Source organism: Salmo salar, chromosome ssa20 (assembly GCF_905237065.1).
Source record: "Salmo salar chromosome ssa20, Ssal_v3.1, whole genome shotgun sequence".
Taxonomy (NCBI): Eukaryota; Metazoa; Chordata; class Actinopteri; order Salmoniformes; family Salmonidae; genus Salmo; species Salmo salar.
In genome coordinates this window covers 64,576,211-64,589,010 of record NC_059461.1, presented here as the reverse complement: position 1 = coordinate 64,589,010, position 12,800 = coordinate 64,576,211, and the positions used below count along the sequence as shown (strand labels likewise).

Sequence of the window (12,800 nt, the reverse complement as noted above, 5' to 3'; positions counted from 1 at the left end):
GGTAATCACAAGCTAAGACAACACACACAACATATTGAGCTCTCCACACTAATAGGCAGCTGTGCCCACTCTCCGCTTCCCAAACCCACAGCATTAATCACTGTTTTCATACATTCTACACTACAACTGTCCCCCCACACACACACACACACACACACACACACTAGCTATCACTTTCCATTCAGGCTTTATAGAATGACTAGCCCCCTCTAGTGACTGTCTGACATACTAAATGGGATTTCTTCCAAGCGCTTTATACACACTGTAAATCATCCTGTGGTGAATTGCCCTATAAAAAGAGTGAGAACATAATTTCATTAACCTAATGATAGCAATAACTCTCTCCCTCTCTCTAGATTTATCATCAGTTTACCACTATTCCACTAACAATCCATTACGCAGAAACCTGATGGAGTTTGAACTTCATCACAATAAGTATGTATGAGTAGTAATTGAGCATAACTGTGTCCATAACTAGCCTATAGCTTTCTGCACTGTATTATACTACGGCCCAGAGCTCCACCTCTGTATTCTTTTAATCAAGGAAGTCCCATTGAGGTCAGAAGACCTCTTTTACAAGGGAGACCTGGCCAAATGAATGAATGACATGTGGAGAAGCATAAGGACAACCAGAGACAAAGCACCATAGAGCTATAGATAACTTTGATGAGGCAGTACATAATCTAGTTACGTACCATCATCTGGTCCATTATTTCCTTTCACTATTGATTGTGTATTGCCTGGCATCAAAGTGCCCATTATAATATGATGAATAGGCTATATTTCAACCTATAAAATGTCAGTGGCGCTACTTCCTGGAGTTGGGAATGTAATAAAAAATAAATGAGAATACAACACTAGACATATGGGAATAATCTTCATTTTGAAGCTAGGAGCTACATTTTGGTAATAGATTTAGCCTGTGCTCCTGTTCATCTCTTCTGATCTGAGGAGGGAGGGCTGGTTGCACAGACAGACAGAAAGCAATCTGAGAAATGTCATTCCTATATGAGCCATCCAACAGGCAATAGTGTGCTCTTGTTATTAGAAGGGCTTCACTTGAGACGGAATAATAATCACCTCCGCTCTGAACAACACTTCTGACATATAAAGAACAGATGTGATCTTGATGAAAAATGACAACAGGACTACGAGGGCTGACAGAGGACCCTCCAGAGAAATATGCATTTTAGTGCTGGCAGTGCAGTACTAGAGATGTGCACTAAGCAACAATTTCTGCCTAGATGTGGCTGCACACTTGAGGATAAACATGTAGAAATATAATTATGTATCTTTGATATGTCAAGATGTCCCAAGACAAACACTATCTCACCAAGAGAAGAATCAGTGAGCCAGACACACAAACCACTCTAGAGTGATTCCATACGAAACCAGAACCAAAAAATATTTTTCATTTTCACAAAATGTTATCCATATAATGGTCCTTTAGAGCAGGTTTTCCCAAACTTGGGCCTGGAGTTTTTGCCCTAGCACTACACAGATGATTTAATTGAGAAATAATTAATCAAAATTGGCATATTTATTAGATTTTGGCCTTACCCAGGCATCCTTTAAGACTCCATATGACTTGGCATCATATGAAGCTCTACCGCTTGCTCTGTAGTATTTGATTTCAGTAAAAAAAAACATTGTTTACAATAATGTATGAATATTCACAAATATAAACATGAATTTTGAAAAAAAATGATTTGGCTTATCTTTCAATATATTGTTGAACATAATATACTCTACAGGCATCTCAAAGTTCCAGAGTGGGATCTCTGGTAGCTTTAAAGTTATGGACAATTTTATACAGCAAAATTGGCATAGTAAAGTAACCAATTACAGCCCTCCTTTTACTTGTATCATTGCACATCCTGCTAATCACCAGCAGAAACATTTGCAACATTTGCACTTCTTTTTAAAGTTTTCCCAATATTCATGCTTATATTTTTCAATATACATAGATGAATGTAAAAAAAAGTGTATTTAAATTAAAATACTACTCATATTACAGAGCAAGCAGTAAAGCTTCATATGACACCAATTTTTGCTCTTAACACCTACAGATTAAATGGCAGTGGTCATTATGGCAGTGGTCACCAACCGGTCGATTGTGATGGACTGATCGATCTTCAAGGCAGTCCGAGTCGATCACCAAACATTTCTGTAGAACAGCCAACGATAAAGGCTTGCACTCCTTTTTTATTATTATTCATGTTGCGCTGTTGGCAGTAGGTGCACTTGATTCAGACGCCCTGTGCACCGGGTAGGCAAAGTGTTCCCATTTTCAACCATTTAATTTGTCTGAAAAGACAAACTCCGCCGAGAGAGATCTGAGGCTAAACTGGGAGATCTGTCGTTAAATCGAGTGTCCCTACTGCGCTGGCCAATTGGATAGCTCAAATCACTACAGCTTCCACAACCCCGGCCACATCAAATTTGATACTAGCCTATGTGAGATTTCATAACTTTCAAAACCATGAGCAGAGAGAACAAAGAGCTTCTGTTTTTATGAGCGAGTTCATGTGTTAGTTATTATTCTGCACTATTACAAAACATAAAACGATCTACTCCCTACTTCCACTCACGCTTCAGCTGCAATAAATGAGTAGCTAAGTACAGTATATGGATAGCCTTGCGTTTGTATTATTATTAGCAGCTCATCGTGTCTATTTAAATATCAAGGAATATTTTACTTTCTCTGATCATAGGAACAACATGAATTTGTGCACGACGCAGATGCGGTTTGACTTGTATTTAGCCATCAGGTGGAAGACGTGTCCCCTCTCTCTGGTCAGTCTCCTACCGGAGGAAAGAAAGAAGAGAACAGGGACCGTGAGAGGTGAACCCTCTGCTGCTCTCTCCCTCCCTCCCTCCGCTGAGACTAATGCCGCGTTCAGAACAACTGGGAACTCGGAAATCTCAGAATTCCAACTTCAGTGCGTTTAAAACAACTGGAAACTCAGGGGAAAAATTTGAATTCCAAGTAGGAAACTTGGGCCTCTTTCTAGAGTTCGACTTTAAGACCGGAAGATCACTGATGTCATGATTTGACCTCGTTTTTTCCAGAGTTCCCAGTTGTCTTGAAAGCACCATGACCATGAAATGCAGGTATTGTCAGTCCAGTAAAATAAAAAAGCGAATTATTTGCTAATTATTTCAATTTATACACAGCTGTGCCTTGCAAGTGCTACACCAACAAATATAAATCTGAGCGGTAGATTTTGGCTTGCTTTTTGATTGCGAGGAAAAGGTTGGTGACCACCGCATTATGGAGTCTTAAAGAAGGCCTGGGTTGGTGACCGCTGCATTATGGAGTCTTAAATGAGGCCTGGGTTGGTGACCACTGCATTATGGAGTCTTAAAGAAGGCCTGGGTTGGTGACCACCGCATTATGGAGTCTTAAAGAAGGCCTGGGTTGGTGACCACTGCATTATGGAGTCTTAAAGAAGGCCTGGGTTGGTGACCACCGCATTATGGAGTCTTAAAGAAGGCCTGGGTTGGTGACCACTGCATTATGGAGTCTTAAATGAGGCCTGGGTTGGTGACCGCTGCATTATGGAGTCTTAAAGAAGGCCTGGGTTGGTGACCACCGCATTATGGAGTCTTAAAGAAGGCCTGGGTTGGTGACCACTGCATTATGGAGTCTTAAATGAGGCCTGGGTAGGTGACCGCTGCATTATGGAGTCTTAAATGAGGCCTGGGTAGGTGACCACTGCATTATGGAGTCTTAAAGGAGGCCTGGGTTGGTGACCGCTGCATTATGGAGTCTTAAAGAAGGCCTGGGTTGGTGACCACTGCATTATGGTGACCACTGCATTTCATGGTCATGGTGCTTTCAAGACAACTGGGATGTCTCAGCTTCCATTATTTATGCTGCAGTAGTTTATGTGTCGGGGGGCTAGGGTCAGTCTGTTACATCTGGAGTATTTCTCTTGTCTTATCCGGTGTCCTGTGTGAATTTAAATATGCTCTCTCTAATTCTCTCTTTCTTTCTTTCTTTCTCTCGGAGGACCTGAGCCCTAGGACCATGCCTCAGGACTACCTGGCATGATGACTCCTTGCTGTCCCCAGTCCACCTGGCCGTGCTGCTGCTCCAGTTTCAACTGTTCTGCCTGCGGCTATGGAACCCTGACCTGTTCACCGGACGTGCTTGTTGCACCCTCGACAACTACTATGATTATTATTATTTGACCATGCTGGTCATTTATGAACATTTTAACATCTTGACCATGTTCTGTTATAATATCCACCCGGCACAGCCAGAAGAGGACTGGCCACCCCTCATAGCCTGGTTCCTCTCTAGGTTTCTTCCTAGGTTTTTGGCCTTTCTAGGGAGTTTTTCCTAGGGAGTTTTTCCTAGCCACCGTGCTTCTTTCACATGCATTGCTTGCTGTTTGGGGTTTTAGGCTGGGTTTCTGTACAGCACTTTGAGATATCAGCTGATGTACGAAGGGCTATATAAATAAATTTGATTTGATTTAAAGAAGGCCTGGGTTGGTGACCACTGCATTATGGAGTCTTAAAGAAGGCCTGGGTTGGTGACCGCTGCATTATGGAGTCTTAAAGGAGGTCTGGGTTGGTGACCACTGCATTATGGAGTCTTAAAGGAGGTCTGGGTTGGTGACCACTGCATTATGGAGTCTTAAAGAAGGCCTGGGTTGGTGACCACCGCATTATGGAGTCTTAAAGGAGGTCTGGGTTGGTGACCACTGCATTATGGAGTCTTAAAGGAGGTCTGGGTTGGTGACCACTGCATTATGGAGTCTTAAAGAAGGCCTGGGTTGGTGACCGCTGCATTATGGAGTCTTAAAGGAGGTCTGGGTTGGTGACCACTGCATTATGGAGTCTTAAAGGAGGTCTGGGTTGGTGACCACTGCATTATGGAGTCTTAAAGAAGGCCTGGGTTGGTGACCACCGCATTATGGAGTCTTAAAGGAGGTCTGGGTTGGTGACCACTGCATTATGGAGTCTTAAAGGAGGTCTGGGTTGGTGACCACTGCATTATGGAGTCTTAAAGAAGGCCTGGGTTGGTGACCACCGCATTATGGAGTCTTAAAGAAGGCCTGGGTTGGTGACCACTGCATTATGGAGTCTTAAAGAAGGCCTGGGTTGGTGACCACTGCATTATGGAGTCTTAAAGAAGGCCTGGGTTGGTGACCACTGCATTATGGAGTCTTAAAGAAGGCCTGGGTTGGTGACCACTGCATTATGGAGTCTTAAAGAAGGCCTGGGTTGGTGACCACTGCATTATGGAGTCTTAAAGAAGGCCTGGGTTGGTGACCGCTGCATTATGGAGTCTTAAAGAAGGCCTGGGTTGGTGACCGCTGCATTATGGAGTCTTAAAGGTAAGGCCAAAATTAATTATTTCTCAATTAAAGAAGGCCTGGGGCCAATAGAGATTGATTCCATACAAAACCAGGACAAAAAATTTCAAATATATGTAAACAATCTTTCCTCCAAAGGACCATTCTATGGATTACATTTAGTGAAAATTCCCCAAATCATAGTCTTTTTTTGTCCTGGTTTTGTATGGAATCAATCTCTATTGGCACCTGTATCTTTGTCAACCCTTTGAAGCTAGCGCTCAGAACACAGGCCTACAGGGAAACATACTGGGAAGGAAGGAGGAAGAAAATACTCCCTGTGTGTTGGCACATATAAATCTATCATTTTCAGCCCTGAGTGTTTGGCTGACTAATTTTCTCCACGTAATCAAGGATAATAGAAAGACTGGAGGGAAGAACTCCTGAACATCCTCTGTGTGTTTGTAGGGGATGAGACAATATCCATGTGGAATTTAGAATCAATCCCTATTGCTTTGCAAATGAGATAAAATGCGATGAAAACTTGCCCGGCATTCTCAGAGACACAACACACAATCATTGTGTTGTGCTTTCACACAAGTACACTCGTCGATACAAAAAAAATACCTGGCTTCATATTCGGTCAGGCAGTTCCACATTATCTCATTTATACAGCTACTGGAGGCAAAGCAAGGGAGAGAATTTTCATGACGCACTCTGCTAGTCTTTTTATCGGAATCCTGTCAGAGGCTCAGGCCATTTTCCTTGTCTAACACACCAATGAAATAACCTGCCACTCAGGCAGGGGTGAGAAGTCCCATTGGACTGTGTAATTCACTGGGCCGTGAGAGGGAGGAAGACACAGAGGCAGACTTTCCTGGGTGAGTCTAATGCTATCTTCATAGAGGCAGGAGGATACAGGTAGCTAGTATCTACAACACAGGGGTAGAAGTAAAGCTATCTGGCCAATCACTACCAATACAGGATCAAGAAAGCCAAGGTCAGTTAATTCTGCTAGTGTTGTTTTACCCATAAACCATACGAAATAACTAGGCAAAGTCATAACCTGCACTATGAATGGAATTTGGGTTGACCACATCTTCCTCCCAACCCACAAAACAGACAGCAAAGAGTTAGTGGTGGTTGTAGTTTATGCTGGTCTTTAGAGACAGAAACTGGACTGAGTGAGAGACGAGTCACAGAAGCGTTGGTCTGAGCCCCTCCAGAATGTCTGCCCTGGCCAGGAACAGTGAACTACTGACTTGTCTTTAATATGCTAATAGGGCTGCTGCTTGAATATATATGTTCCACTGCATCATAATGGCATGGCTGCTCTGCTCCACTCTCAACAACTTACTTCCCCTGTCAGCTGTTGGCTCCCATCTCTCACACTCTCCCCTCCTTCTTCTTCCTTCATTCCTAAGTAATTTAAGCAATGGCAGCTACAGCTAAAGCTCTGGGCAGGGGAGGGAGGCAGAGGCACACTGATGCACTCCCTTTATGTCTTGCCAGAGGGTGGGTGGGCGGGGTGGGGGGTTTGGGGTTTGAAGGGGGTTTGGTTTGGTCTCATCGCAGCCAGGAGAGATTAGGGGTGGAGAAGAACAGTCAGAATTGAGGCACAACAAAGCAGTGCATTCTGGGAAAGGCATAAACAACGTTCCACCTCCATCCGTTTTGTTGATCGTCTGGAGTGGACGTCAACTGCAAAATAAAGTAATTGACAGTTTTTGGGACAGTGGTTTTGTTGGGCACTTTCTCACCATCTTAAATTTAGGGGATCAATGCTCTGCATCAGTTTTGTCTCGTTATATTGTCCTTTATGAGTTCCTGCCTGATAATGTGGGAGCAGGTTAAGTGATGTCATACACCATTACCCTCTGTAATTCATTCCCATTTAGTGGAGACAGCAGAAGTCCCATCACCCAGTATAGCATCTCATAACCATTGACTACAATCTGCAACATCAACAAATTATAAATGTATAATTAAGCAATAAGGCATGAGGGGTTGTGGTGAATGGCCAATATACCACAGCCCCCGTGATATGCAACTTTTCAGGGAAGTTAGAAACCAATATACACAGGCAGTTAGAAAAGCCAAGGCTAGCTTTATCAAGCAGAAATTTGCTTCCTGCAACACAAACTCAAAAATGTTCTGGGACACTGTAAAGTCCTTGGAAAATAACAGCACCTCCTCCCAGCTGCCCACTGCACTGAGGATAGGAAACTCTGTCACCACCGATAAATCTACTATAATTGAGAATTTCAATAAGCATTTTTCTATGGCTGGCCATGCTTTCCACCTGGCTACCCCTACCCCGGTCAACATCACTGCACCCCCACAGCAACTCGCCCAAGCCTTCCTCATTTCTCCTTCTCCCAAATCCAGTCAGTTGATGTTCGGAAAGAGCTGCAAAATCTGGACCCCTACAAATCAGCCGGGCTAGACAATCTGAACCCTTTCTTTCTAAAATGATCTGCCAAAATTGTTGCAACCCCTATTACGAGCCTGTTCAACATCTCTTTCGTGTCGTCTGAGATTCCCAAAGATTGGAAAGCAGCTGCGGTCATCCCCCTCTTCAAAGGGGGACACACTCTTGACCCAAACTGCTACAGAACAATATCTATCCTACCCTGCCTCTCTAAAGTCTTCGAAAGCCAAGTCAACAAACAGATTACCGACCATTTCGAATCCCACCGCACCTTCTCCGCTATGCAATCTGGTTTCAGAGCTGGCCATGGGTGCACCTCAGCCACGCTCAAGGTCCTAAACGATATCATAACAGCCATGGATAAGAAACAATACTGTGCTGCCGTATTCATTGACCTGGCCAAGGCTTTCGACTCTGTCAATCACCACATCCTCATCGGCAGACTCAATAGCCTTGGTTTCTCAAATGATTGCCTCGCCTGGTTCACCAACTACTTCTCTGATAGAGTTCAGTGTGTCAAATCGGAGGACCTGTTGTCCGGGCCTCTGGTAGTCTCTATTGGGGTGCCACAGGGTTCAATTCTTGGGCTGACTCTTTTCTCTGTATACATGTCGCTCTTGCTGCTGGTGAGTCTCTGATCCACCTCTACACAGACGACACCATTCTGTATACTTCTGGCCCTTCTTTGGACACTGTGTTAACTAACCTCCAGACGAGCTTCAATGCCATACAACTCTCCTTCCGTGGCCTCCAACTGCTCTTAAATACAAGTAAAACTAAATGCATGCTCTTCAACCGATCGCTGCCTGCACCTGCACGCCCATCTAGCATCACTGCTCTGGACGGTTCTGACTTAGAATATGTGGACAACTACAAATACCTAGGTGTCTGGTTAGACTGTAAACTCTCCTTCCAGACTCACATCAAACATCTCCAATCCAAAGTTAAATCTAGAATTGGCTTCCTATTTCGCAACAAAGCATCTTTCGCTCATGCTGGCAAACATACCCTCGTAAAACTGACCATCCTACCGATCCTCGACTTCGGCGATGTCATTTACAAAATAGCCTCCAATACCCTACTCAATAAATTGGATGCAGTCTATCACAGTGCCATCCGTTTTGTCACCAAAGCCCCATATACTACCCACCACTGCGACCTGTACGCTCTCGTTGGCTGGCCCTCGCTTCATACTCGTCGCCAATCCCACTGGCTCCAGGTCATCTACAAGACCCTGCTAGGTAAAGTTCCACCTTATCTCAGCTCGCTGGTCACCATAGCAGCACCCACCTGTAGCACGCGCTCCAGCAGGTATATTTCTCTGGGCACCCCCAAAGCCAATTCCTCCTAGGCCGCCTCTACTTCCAGTTCTCTGCTGCCAATGACTGGAACGAACTACAAAAATCTCTAAAACTGGAAACACTTATCTCCCTCACTAGCTTTAAGCACCAGCTGTCAGAGCAGCTCACAGATTACTGCACCTGTACATAGCCCATCTATAATTTAGCCCAAACAACTACCTCTTCCCCTACTGTATTTATTTATTTATTTTGCTCCTTTGCACCCCATTATTTCTATTTCTACTTTGGATTTTCTTCCACTGCAAATCTACCATTCCAGTGTTTTACTTGCTATATTGTATTTATTTCGCCACCATGGCCTTTTTCCTTTACCTCCCTTATCTCACCTCCTTTGCTCACTTTGTATATAGACTTATTTTTCTACCATATTATTGACTGTATGTTTGTTTTACTCCATGTGTAGCTCTGTGTTGTTGTATGTGTCAAACTGCTTGCTTTATCTTGGCCAGGTCTCAACTTGCCTACCTGGTTAAATAAAGGTGAAATAAAATAAATAAAATAAAAAAGGGCTGTTCTTAAGCATGACGCAACGCAGAGTGCCTGGATACAGCCCGTAGCTGTGGTATTTTGGCCATATACCATAAACCCCTGAGGTGCCTTAATGCTATTATCAACTGGTTACCAATGTAATTAGAGCCGTAAAAATAAATTATTTGTCATACCCGTGGATATACCACGGCTGTCAGACAAATCAGCATTCAGGGCTCGAACCACCGAGTATATAATGTAATATATTCCTTATTAATATCTATCTGCTTCTCAAACCATCTGTCCATACATCAACCCATTAAACTCAGACAGTGCTTGAAGCTTTCTCTAAGATGGTGGCTGCAGTATTGCATGGTGATTACTACAAAACAAACATATTAACATACAGATACTGTAACAATACACAATGTTCTATTGAATTCTATGCATAGGACTATTCACAGAAAAGAGTGCTTTGGCAACACCAGATGAAAAAACACCCGGTCTCCACAGGGCTCTCCAGGACAATGTCAGCCATGGTGGTGTGTCTCAGTGTTGGCCTGGTGATCCTAACGGGCTGAGGAGAGACTGGCCTGGAGCAGGCCTCTGGGGCCCTGAGAAATAGATGGGGAACGGAGAAAGAGGGGTGGAAAAGGAGAGTTAGGAAGAGGGATAGCCTTGCTCTCAACTGGCTAAAACAGCACGAACACTATACCTCCACCTGCAGTGCACCAGAGGAACAACAATTCAAACCCTCATGCAAAACTGTGTGGAGGGTGTGTGGAGGAGTTACTTGGTCTGTTTACTCACCAGTTGTGTCCCCTTTGTCCCAGTAGTGAGGGTCTGAGTATGTGATGGTAGCAAAGCGCCTCCTCACAGCTTCCTGGTCTTTCTGCTCAGACACATAGATGATAAAATAAGTATATTATTTAAATACATTTTTCAGCCAAACAATATTACAAATCCAGACAGGACTGGACAGTGTATTCAATGCATCTCCATTGCACAGCTTGACTAAGGCTGTCAAACATCACACAGACCTTGCATGACAAACTAACTAGCGGTGCCCTTTCAACTTCCTGTGACCTTTGTGTGGTGGTCTTTCCTTAAGCCCATGCTCAGGGCTCACCTCCTCCATGCACAGCAGCATGCTCTCCAGGGTGGGGGCCTGGAGCTGGCGCTGGGCCAAACCCTCCGTCCGTCTGTCTGTCTGTCTCCGCCACCCAGGTGGCCCGCACTGCATCGGCCAGCAGCTCCTCTAGCAGGTCCTCACTCAGCACCTCAGCACACTCTGCAGCCTGGAGAGGGAGGTAGATCGCACAGAGCTCATCACATGCGTTTTATGGAATCACTTCATGGCTGTTTCCCAAAATGGCACCCTATTCCCTATATAGTGCACTACTTTTGACCAAAGCCTTATGGGCATTTGGGACTTAAATACTGAGAAAAACATAAATATTGGTAATATAAGTCAGTATCATTACAATATGACAGGGCTACTCACTCTGTCTGTCGCCTGCTCAGACAGTCAATGCCTCAGTGACGATGTGGCCTTTCTGTCCCGGGTCTGAGAGGCAGCAGCTCCCATCTGCTGGGGTACACAGGCAGGGCAAGCTCAGTACCACACGACTACTGACCTTCTCCTACCTAACACCAACCTTTCCTACTCAGTCTTTTCACTCAGCACATACACAAGGCTGCAGCAGTACACCCTAGGCCTAGCTGTAAATTCCCTATTAATTTCACTGTTGTGGCACAAATCTGGTGGTAAATAGCTGTATGGATTTTTCAATTACAAATGAGATGTATTGATTTTCCCACTCCTCTGAGGGCAGTGGAATTCCTGAGTGAGAGGAAAGCTTTCCTTGGTCCAGGCTTTTCTTCTCTAACAACAATGTGGGTATTGAGTGACAGCAATGTTACACTCAGTTATTTATTCCCCTGCCTGCTGAAAAGCAAGAAAAAACTAAAAAAGATTGTCTATTTTTTGTGTCCATACAACCCTTTATTTTTTTTAGGGAGAGTTTAAATGTCTCTTACCAGGGCCTGGTCCAACAGAGGCTGAAGTCTCCCTCGGGCCTCCCTGCTCAACTCTCTCAGCCCACTGGGTTGGAGAGCCCACCTCAGACCTGACACACACACATGCGTAAGCCTGGTGTGACAACATAGTGTCTTTGAATCCTGTCTTCACTAAGTTAGTCAAATCAAATCAAACTTTATTCGTCACATGCGCCGAATACAACAGGAGTTGACCTTACCGTGAAATGCTTACTTACAAGCCTTCAACCAACAATGTAGTTCAAGAAAGAGTTAAGAAAATCTTTACCAAATAAACGAAAGTTAAAAATTATAAAAAAATAACACAATAAAATAACGAGGCTATATACAGGGGTACCGGTACCAAGTCAATGTGTGGGGGTACGGGTTAGTCGAGGTAATTTGAACATGTAGGTAGGGGTACAGTGACTATGCATAGAAAATAAACAGCGAGTACCAGCAGTGTAAAAAAAAAATGTGTGGGGGGGGTTAATGTAAATAGTCCAGGTGGCCATTTGATTAATTGTTCAGCAGTTTTATGGCTTGGGGGTAGAAGCTGTTAAGGAGCCTTTTGGTCCTAGACTTGGCGCTCCGGTACCGCTTGAGGTGCGGTAGCAGAAAGAACAGTCTATGACTTGGGTGACTGGACTCTGACAATTTTTGGGGCTTTCCTCTGACACCGCCTAGTATATAGGTCCTGGATGGCAGGAAGCTTGGCCCCAGTGATGTACTGGGCCATACGCACAACCCTCTGTAGCGCCTTATGGTCAGATGCCGAGCAGTTGCCATACCTAGCAGTGGTGCGTGATGCAACTGGTCAGGATGCTCTCGATGGTGCAGCTGTAGAACATTTTGAGGATCTGGGGACCCATGCCAAATCTTTTCAGTTTCCTGAGGGGGAAAAGGTGTTGTCGTGCCCTCTTCACGACTGTCTTGGTGTGTTTGGACCATGATAATTCGTTGGTGATGTGGAGACCAAGGAACTTGAAACTCTCGACCCGCTCCACTACAGCCCCATCGATGTTAATGGGGGCCTGTTCGGCCCTCCTTTTGCTGTAGTTTACTCAGTAGCCTATGAATTCTCAGAAGGCAGCCGGACCTCCGCCCCCTTTTTCTCTGTCTTTTCTTCACGCAAATGACGGGGATTTGGGCCCATTTTTATGTACTTAACCTTTATTTAACTAGGCAAGTCAG

At 44.4% G+C, this 12,800-nt stretch overlaps 1 long non-coding RNA gene across 1 annotated transcript; it reads right to left on the bottom strand.

Annotated features, from left to right (window-relative positions):
- Positions 1 to 9,761: 9,761 nt before the first annotated feature.
- On the bottom strand, positions 9,762 to 11,903 carry LOC106581177 (uncharacterized). Its single transcript, XR_001323033.2, has 5 exons — positions 11,610 to 11,903; positions 11,074 to 11,160; positions 10,699 to 10,867; positions 10,380 to 10,461; positions 9,762 to 10,183 (listed from the first exon to the last, which is right to left on the bottom strand). It is a non-coding gene; the product is annotated as an uncharacterized lncRNA (long non-coding RNA).
- Between the last annotated feature and the right edge of the window lie 897 nt (positions 11,904 to 12,800).